A 10,529-nucleotide genomic window follows, 5' to 3' on the forward strand; every position below is an offset into this window, starting at 1 on the left:
TCCTTGGAGGGAAATTTGGTATAGAAATTCAACAAATAAATATGTTCTAATCCATGTTGGACCCAGGTGGCACTGTGGTTAAACCACTGAGCCTAGGGCTTGCTGATCAGAAGGTCGGCGGTTCAAATCCCTGTGACGGGGTGAGCTCCCGTTGCTTGGTCCCAGCTCCTGCCAACCTAGCAGTTCGAAAGCAAGTCAAAATGCAAGTAGATAAATAGGAACCGCTACAGCGGGAAGGTAAACGGTGTTTCCATGTGCTGCTCTGGTTCGCCAGAAACGGCTTTGTCGTGCTGGCCACATGACCTGGAAGCTGTACGCCGGCTCCCTCGGCCAATAATGCGAGAAGAGCGCGCAACCCCAGAGTCGGTCACGACTGGACCTAATGGTCAGGGGTCCCTTTACCCTTTACCTTTAATCCATGTTAGTGGTTATGAATATGGGGCTAAGGAACATATTCACCCCTGATTAGCTCTGGAATAATGGGGTGTGATATTTTGTGATGCCTGCTTGAAGAGCAGGCAGTATTTTGCCAACCACAGTGTGTTGCTTTCTATGTAAGTCCCCCCCCCCCCGAATCTCCATGCAGGAAGAGAAATGTGCTCCACAAACTGCCTGCAGAAACTTTTCTGTCTCTTTATCAAATAATAAACTCCTTCAATGCAGTCTCCCTTTGTGGTCATGTACAATGCATGCTGCCTCCTCCACTATCTCTAGAAATCTACCACCCCATCCATCAGGTACCACCATTTCTGTAAAAGAAGAAAAAAGATGAAGACTTCTGGAAACAAAATACACCCTTATATCCAGGAGCAAAGAGCACTCCCAAGCAGCCCTATATATTTGGGAGAGTTCTTTCTCACTAGAGCTAGTGTAATGAAATATCTCTGCACAGAGAACTTGGTAAACACGTATAATGAGCAAATATACTGAAGTTGTCTGCCGTCACTCTGTTCAAAAAAGAGCAGCCCAATTGACCAGAGGATTCAAAGATCTTCCCTGAAAATAAAGGCTGAAACATTTGAGACTTTTTAGTTGTTTTTTTTGGGGGGGGGGGAGGGATGGAAGCGACCAAGCAGGGCACAGGATAGGTAGAAACTATGTTATAGTGGGGAGAAAATAAACAGAGGGACATCTTTCATCCTCTTGTGATTCCAGAACTGAAGCTCACCCAGTGAAACTTACTAACAGTACCGGTAGTTTTGGGTAGACAAACAAAAGCCATTATTCACACGGCATGTGATTCATCGATTCATCTGTGGAATCCTTTGCCACAAGAACACAGAGATGGCCACTCTGCATCTTGTGGCAATGGATTTCATAGACAGATTACACATTGTGTAATGCTACACTTTGTTTTAGCAGGGGGGGGGAGAGAGAGGGGGAAAAAAGAGGATTGTTGGAGCTGTAGGGGGTTAAAGGAATGCCCAGAAAAACTGGGGGCTGTGTCTTACAACACTGTGAATCATTCTATTTTTGTCTTATAATTATTCCATTCCTTTACCCCTCTTTTTGGTAGCTGAAGGTGTCTACAGCCCTCATGTCTCCAACCATCTTTGAGCTGAATGATTTTTTATGCAAAAGTAACAAGATGCTGAAATATCTGAAAATAGATGGATTTTGTTATAGTCTAAGCCCCCAAGGAAATCTGAAGAAGTGTGTATGCACATGAAAGCTCATACCAATGACAAACTTAGTTGGTCTCTAAGGTGCTACTGGAAGGAATTTTTTTTTTGGACTATGTCACACCAACATGGCTACCTACCTGTAACCCCCAAGGAAAATTATCTCTTCAAAAAATAGAGAGGTGACATTAAATTTCAAATATAGATTATACACCTGCCAAATTGTATTGTTTAAATGAATGCTTACCAGCCACTTGCTGGATGGAGAGGGATCTAAGAGATGAGGAAGATATCACCATATGTGGTGGCAATGCCCAGCAGCACAAGATTTCTAGGTAAATCTCTTTCAAACAGTACCAGAAGACTCTTTCAGGTGGTTTGTGGTCTGGTGAAGACTCCAAAATCTCCTGTAATGACTTTACAAAGTTCTTTGCAGATAAAAGCTTTGGAAGAAGGTAGACTCCACTGTTGGGGCAGGGCAGGGCAGGGCAAGTGTCAGAGCTCTGCCTAGCCAGGTTATAAGTGGTCAATTCCAACCTGTTACCTCTGAGGATGTGGACAGGCTGCTTGTATGAGTGAAACCGACCACCTGTCTCCTTGATCCTTGCTCATCCTGTAGGGCTTGGGGCAATGGGCTTTGTGGGGTGGTCAATGCTTCCATCTGTGAGGGAGTCTGGGATTATTAAACCACTTCTTAAAAGAACATCTTTGGACCTGACCATTATGACCAATTATCGCCCAGTCTCAAATATTCCATTCTTGGGCAAAGTAATTGAGCGGGTGGTTGCTGAACAACTCCAGGCACATCTGGAAGATGCAGACTCTTTGGATCCCTTCCTGCTTGGTAAGATGCCTGTTGTAACAACATGCCAAATAATAATAATAATAATAATAATAATAATAATAATAATAATAATATCCTGTATGAAGAATGTGAGCCCCATATATATATATATATATATATATATATATATATATATATAAACATCCTGCATTCATGTCTCTTCACACTCACACGGGTATGGCATGACCAGTCCTGCATAGGAAATGGTAATAATCAATAACCACCAATTGTTTTAGTTATAGGTAGGTAGCCGTGTTGGTCTGCCGTAGTCGAAACGAAATTAAAAAAATTCCTTTTAGTAGCTGAGTAGCACCTTGAAGACCAACTAAGTTTGTCATTGGTATGAGCTTTTGTCTGCATCTGAAGAAGTATGCATGCACCCAAAAGCTCATACTTAGTTGGTCTCTAAGGTGCTACTGGAAGGAATTTTTTTACATACTTTGTTTCACCAATTGTTTCTGGAACATGCCTTCTTCGGGTGGGTAGTGACAGCTCAAAGCCACTAAGTGGCACTGCTCTCCAATTTTTAAAGTACTCATTCCAATTCTGCATCCCCTGATTTCTTGTTGCCAATGCTTTTGGTCGTTCTATTACACCTGTTTATTATAGATGAAAACAAACCTCATCAGTGGCTGCTGACCGCAATGTCTGGGCTCTGCCTCCAGTGTTGGAGGCCGTCTGTGTCTGAAGCATGTGGCTGGCTTCAGAATACTGGATTAGACACGCCCTTGGCCAGATCTGGCAGAGTTGTTCATATGCTCTTACACCCAGCAGTTGGGTTGCTGACTGGGCCCTGGCAGCATTGGGTGAGCCAGGGTGGGAGCATTTGCCATTTCAAAATCCCTGCACCTCTCCTTACTTTCAAGTAAACATACATAGGATCATGCTACATGTATAGCAGCCATATAGATGTGAGAGATCTGGTTTCCAAATCTATTAATAAATGAAATTGATCCCAAATTAAATGCCTCTCAAATCATCATCATCATCATCATCATCATCATCATCATCATCACAAAAATGCAAAGTAAAAACACAAAATACATAATAAAAACAAAAACAAAATAAACCAATAAACCCCACCTCTTCCACAAACACATCTAAAAGGACATAGACTGCTAATCAGTCCAAGGTCTAGTTGAAGAGGAACATTTTCAACTGGCACTTAAAGATATATAATGAAGATGCCAGACAGACTTCCCTGAGGAGAGTGTTCCACAGATTGGGAGCCACTGCAGAAAAGGCACATTCTCATGTGGGTCTGGTTCTGTTCATATGGGGAGAGGCAGTCCTTGAGGTATTGCAGTCCTGAGCCATGAAATGCTTGATAGGTCCAAACCAGCACTTTGAATCAGATCTGGAAACTAATTGCATACCTTCCAACATCTGGCTGATCCAAATCAGCGTGCTCGCGAGGACTGTACTTTAAAGATCACCCCTTTTCCTTCTACATGGCTAGGGCAAAGTGGAACGCCTCCAAAGGGGAAAGAAAGAAAGAAAGGAGGAAGAGAAGAAAACCCTGTGCACTTTTGCACATGCACTGGCCGCTGGCAAATGTGGTGAGCAAATGGGTGGGGGCATATGAGAATGCAGGAACTCATCCTGTGTGCTCCAGTAGTCCGGGGGGCTTCCTCTGTCACAGGAAGGTGGCTGGATGGCTAAGGGTGAAGTGTGTAGGTGGGTTCCCGCGAGGCAAGACACAGTGATAACAGCAAGAACCTTTACTGAACAAACAGAACTGGACAATGGGGCAAAGCAACTGCTTATACAGTCAAACCTCGGTTTACGTCTACCTCTGTTTACGACCGCTTCGGCGAGCGACCGCCGCAGACCTGGAAGTGTTTACATCCAGGTTCCGCGGCATTGGATGCGCAGACACGATCTGCGCAGCTCGCGCATGTGCAGAAGCGTGTGCGTGCGCAGAAGCGCTCTAACGGCACTTCGCACATGCGCAGAAGCCTGCCTTCAGGGAGTGACCGCTTCGGTGTGAGGTACCACTGTATACATTTCTGAAGGCCTGGGCCACTCCCACTCCCAGCGTGATTGGCTGTCTAAACTTCCAAGCTGCAAATCATGAATCAGAGTTTAAGGGCCAATGGCAGGGGCCCAAATCCTGAAATGTTCTGTGATTGGATATCATGTATCGAATCAGAACACAGGGGCTCAGAATCCTTAGTCCAGACTCTAGTTCAGGCAAACACAGACCACTGAATACATAACAAAGGGGAAGCCTCCTTTTGCTGTAGTATTTCTCCTCATTCTCTTGGCCCCATGGAATGGAATCGAACCTCGGTTGTTGATGAGACAATAAGTGAGGCATGTTTTTGCTCTGAGTGGCTGAGAGGGTCTTTGATGCAGGGAAAGGGGGCCTGAGAAGCCTTCTTGACCATTCCCATTCCAAAGTAATACCCATGAAATGGTTTTATCTGGATTCTGCTTCGTTTTGGGGTTCAGCGCTCTGGTGCACGGCAGCTGACTCGTGCCAAAGTGACGGACCCAAAGATGGGATGTTCCCGGATCCAATCAGAAGCTTTCAATGGCTTCTATGATTCCTGGATGTCTTGCTTAAATCAGGAACCTTAAGCAATATGTAATTGGCAGCCGGTGCAGTCACAGTCAGGCCAGGATCGGTGTCATATGCTCAGAACATCTTATTAATTTCTCTGTCAGAGACAGTTAAGCATATGCTTGACTTTCCCAGTGGCATCAATGGGACTCAAAAATGCTTAGCTCTGGCTGGGTCCTACTTAATGTAATTAAAAGCACATGACAAGATAGCCATGCTTATATTCTGGTTGCAATAAGTACTGGTACTTTGAAGCTCTCATTTAGCCCCGCTGACGAAGTGAGTGGCTGCCCTGCGCTGTGCATAACATCACGCCAGAGTTGAAACGGTGCAACCCTTCTGCTCCAGCGTAATTTCCCATCATGCACCCTGCTAACATTGGTTCATATGCGCTGCATATTATGTAAACGCCTGCTAGGCTTGCAGGGTCAATGTCAGTCTCTTTCCATTATTAATTTAGGTCCGGTGTGCCACATTTAATTTTCATTTTCCTCACATAGTCTTCTTCCTGCCCCCCAAGGGGGATGAAATATAAATACTAAAATATGTGTGCCATGGCTCCTTTGTCAATTAATCTTCACCCATTCCATAATTCTTAGAGGAACGGCTGTTCGCCTTCATTAGCATTCCAAGCCAGCGTTGCCAAACAAGTTAGTTTAGTTTCGGAACACGATGCTTCCCACTACTCTCCAAATTATTAATTCTTGAAAGATGCTGAATATGTTTTTGAACCTGATGTATGGCTCTCCCATTGACGTTCTGCAACAAGGCCCAACACAGGAAATGAGTAAGGAGCTGGGCTAGGCGATTTGCATAGCCAAGGTTGAGGCCCACCATGCAAATGAAGGACCTGGCGAACCTCGACAGGTGTGGGGATGGGAGCAGGTGTAAGCAATGGCCGGACGCGGTGCACTTCAGTGGCTCTGCACCTTTGAACATGGCGGGGTCGGTCTTCCACAAGGATGGGAAACAGATGGACTTCATAGTTTAGAGAAAAGGCTAGCCAGAGGCGACCTTAGGGAAGTTTGTCAAATTATGCAGGGCATGGAGAGAGAAAAGTTTCCCTCCTCCCTTCTTGTAACACCAGAGAAGCTGAATGTCGGAAGATGCAAGGCAGCGGAAAGGAAGTACTTCATTCAGATGCAATGGCTTCTGGCCATTTGCTCTGCCTTCACAGCAGAAATGGCAGTTGCTTGAAGCCACAGGAGGGGAGAGTTGCTCTCATCCTGCTTGCGGGTTTCCCACAGGTGGGCCACCAGGGCCGGATTGAGGTTTGTTGAGTCCCTACGCTACTGAAGGTAATGGGGCCCTTGATATGTCCAGCTGTCCTTTGTCAACAACAAATCGCCACTGTTTTTTGGGTTGAATATATGCTATATGGTAATTTATGGACCAAATAGGTATCTAAAGCCATTTGCCCAAAACAAAATTCAGTATGTATTTTATCAAAGTAATTGATGAACTGAAATACAACCAGCCCAAGCAGAATGTAGGCACCCTATATATAGAAATGAGCAAATGAGTGATATTTTAGGGAGCAGGCTAGCAGGTGGGGCCCATGACTTACATCATAGGAGCCTACAGAACACAAAACACTGTTGCTGTATGTAGGTTTTATTTTATTTGTTTTTTTATCTTATATTTTGGAAATGTACATCCAGGTTTTTTTCTCCTTTAAATTATTTGACACCCCCCTCCAAGAGAATGGGGCCCTAAGCTATAGCTTGTTTAGCTTATGTGTAAATCTGGCACTGTGGGCCACTCTGAGAACAGGATGCTGGACTAGATGTGCCATGGGCCTGATCCAGGAGGCTCTTCTTATGCTCTTACTCTATGAACGTTTCCAAGGAGCCTTCCCCAGCCTGGTCCCTCCACAAGTTTGGGGCTACAACTCCCACTAAGTTGGCTTGGACTAATTGGAGTTCCAGTTGGAGGTTGTCCAGGTAGGCAAAGCATGGTTTTAAAGCATGGGTGGGCAAGGGCGACGCCCAAATCCAGCCCTAAAATAATTTCACCGGGCTCTAGGTTACCCATGCTGTTCAAAGCACATTCCCTCCAACATGTTGAGCCCCAAAACCAGGACGTGTGTCTTTCCAGCCGTGCTCCCGCATGAGTCACATGACCTGCATGGAGCCCCAAAGACGTGCTTTTCTCGGGGCCATACTGTTGCGGTGCTCAAAAATGTGTGTTTTGGGGCACCGTGCAAGATTGTGGGTCCCAAAAGGTGACTTTTTCCAGGTTGAGATAGCGCATAATTGTGCAAGACCCAAACGTGCAAAACGGCTGCCATGCTCTCACAGGGAGAAACAGGATGTCTTGGTTTTTCTGCGTCACTTGTCTGTGTAATATGTAGATGCACAGGCGGAGGAAGTGGGGGCAGTGGGGGGCGGGCCACCCTGGATGTCATCCCTGAGGGCGGGTGACAAAATACCCCCTGGGCAGATCACCGCACTGCCCCCCTGGGTGCCGATCGCCCCCCTGGATGCCGATTGCCTCACCCCCGGGTGCATGGCATGTGCGCCACTCTGGGTGCCCGAGTGGCTAGCTCCACCATTGTGTGGATGCGTGCAATGCTGCTGTGATGCCTGGACATGTGTGCTCCCTGAGACTTAGGCCCTTCCTTCTAGCCAGCACCTCTTGTGGCAAGGTGGGGTGGCCAAGGGGCATGGCATTTCTGGCCCTTGGGCCCAGTGTCTATAGAGAAGAGAGAAGCCCCTGCTCTGGAAGAGAGGATCCAGACCAATGGCTTCAAGTGACAAGGAAGGCGATTCCGAATAAACTTCAGGAAGAACTTTCCGACAGCGAGAGCTGGAATAGTGGAATGGCAGGGGGTTGTACTAGGTGGTCCTGTGGGTTACCTTCCAACTTTATGATTCTATGAATATAGAAGACGGCCTTCCCGTCACGTTTGAAAGCATGAGAGTTAAAAGCAAGCCAGAGGAACCAGCAGAGATTTTGCCAGGAACTGAAGCTACCAGCTAAAGCGAACATCTGTTTCCCCTTCAAATGCAGAGCCGCAACAGCAAGCCACGCACGAGTTTTATGAAACCCTGTTAATTTCCTGCTGGCCTGGGGATCTCTCTGTCAGTCTCTGTTTCTGTCTAATCAGATGAAAAGTATTTTCGCAAAACGCCGCAGGAGGGGGGAGGCGCTCAGGGTTTGGCAAACAGTGGGATGGTAGTTTCATTTTCAATAATAATTGTTATCCTTATTTTTAACGGCCAGTCTAGTTACGAAGTATAGCCGTCTGCAGCAGTGTCAAGCAGTGCAGCACTAGGCCTGTCTACTCAGACGGAAGCTCAATTGAGAGCGGTGGACCTTACTCCCAGGTAAGTGCGCATAGGATTGCGGCCTAAAGTGCTTTGTATCTCCTTTGTATCTTCATAAATACAACATTAGCTGTGCTTTATTTTAACAGCTAAGGCCTGGACTGTGTGCTGCAGCCTAGGACAACCTAGTACCATCCAGATGCTTTTGACTACAACTCCCATCAGCCCCTTCAGCCAGTGGAGTATGCAGGTCTACAAAGGCTGCTGTAGTATTGACTAGTATGGGACAACCAGCTACAGGGAACCAGGCAAAAGGCCTCCTCGGTAGTGGCCCCCACCACTCGACACAAAGATAAGGATTCTGCACAACATCAGAAGAACCCTTCATTCATTCATTCATGTGTCTTTTGAGAGAGCACTGGTTAATACACTTTATGTATTCAGTGGTCTGTGTTTGCCTGAGCTTGAGCCTGGACTAAGGATTCTGAGCCCCTGTGTTCTGATTCGATACATGATATCCAGCCACAGAACATTTCAGGATTTGGGCCTTTGCCATTGGCCCTTAAACTCTGAGTTATGATTCGCAGCTTGGAAGCTTAGACAGCCAATCGCGTTGGGAATGGGACTGGCCCAGGCCTTCAGAAATGTATATAAGCAGTTGCTTTGCCCCTGTTGTCCAGTTCTGTTTGTTCAATAAAGGTTTTTGCTGTTATCACTGTGTCTTGCCTCATGGGAACCCACCTACACTTCAATACATATACTGTAAAGGCTCTGTCCCCATGAGCCCATCGCTAGAATCTGGACCTGGGCACTTTACTTGCCCATGGAGAAAGGAGAAGCCACAGCTACATTGTGGAGGAGGAAACAGAGCATACAGCGCCGTCTTAAGCGCCCCTGTCGCCATGGTGCACCGGATCTCTCCGGCGCCCTTCCACCCCGTTTCCCAGCGCGGTGGGCGGGTGGGCGCGGCGCTGCTGCACGGCGGGTGGGCGGGCAGGCACAGTGCAAAATCTCCGGCGCCCTCCCGCCCCGTTTCCCAGCGCGGTGGGCAGGTGGGTGCCGCGCACAGCTGCGCAGCGGACCGGCGGACCGGTCGGCCAGCAGGCGGGCGCAGCTCGCGGCGCCCTCCTGGTGGGCCGGCGCCATGGTGCCCTGCGCCACCGGGGGTCTACGACGAGCCGGCCCTGAGAGCATACCAAGAGGTGAGCGATCCTTTCCCCATGTGGGTCGCCGTGCAAGCAAGCGCCTTGAAGCAGTAAGTGCCAAAATTAATGGGGTGGGTGTGGGAAGCTTGAGGACCCTACTTTTCACTGGTTAAAAAGATAAGCAGGTTTCTAGTCCACATGCTTACAGAAAGAAAAGATGGGAAACCCAAGACTTGCAAACAATTGAAGTTCTAGGACAGGCATCCCCAACCTTCGGCCCTCCAGATGTTTCAGACTACAATTCCCATCATCCCTGACCACTGGTCCTGTTAGCTAGGGATCATGGGAGTTGTAGGCCAAAACATCTGGAGGGCTGCAGGTTGGGGATGCTTGCTCTAGGACAAGGATTGGCTCTCCAGGTGTGGCTCATAACAGCTCCCTTCCACCCCAGCTAGAGTGGCCCAATAGGCAGGGACGATGTGGGCTGTCCTCACGGCATCTGGAAGGCCAGATGTTCTGCATCCCTGTCTTAGCTGCTCTGACTCACAGAAGCCTCCCTGAGACAGCTCTGGGTGGGAGCTGCAGATGCAGCATTGTGGGAGTGAGTGTCCTTATGTCCTCCCTGCTGGCGCGGCCCACCCATGAGGCAAAGTGAGGCAACTGCCTCAGGCAGCAGAATCCTCAGTAGCAGCAGATCCTCCGAGGAACGCATCACTTGCTGCTGCTGCTGCTGCTGCCGCCAATCCATGCGCTCCTTTGAGGCCGGATCTGCCACCTCCCCAGCAGAGGCATAGGAAGAGGTGTGTGGTCCACCCTGGGTGTCATGACTGAGGGGGGTGACAAAAGGGCAGGCGGGTGGGCGGGACACCTCAAGCCCACGGGAGCAGCTCTTCTGACCCGACGACAGAGAGCAGCTCTCCTTAGCCATGGCAAGGCACACCCGGCCACAGCAGCTCTGTTGCCAGGTCATGCCTGACCCGGCTGCAGAGAGCAGGAGGAGAGTGCGCAGCAGCTTCCCTGCCCCCTCCTACTCTGAACTGTGGCATGTGGGAGGGCAACATCCGCTCCATACTCCCCTTGGGA

Source organism: Zootoca vivipara, chromosome 14, assembly GCF_963506605.1.
Source record: "Zootoca vivipara chromosome 14, rZooViv1.1, whole genome shotgun sequence".
Lineage (NCBI taxonomy): Eukaryota > Metazoa > Chordata > Lepidosauria > Squamata > Lacertidae > Zootoca > Zootoca vivipara.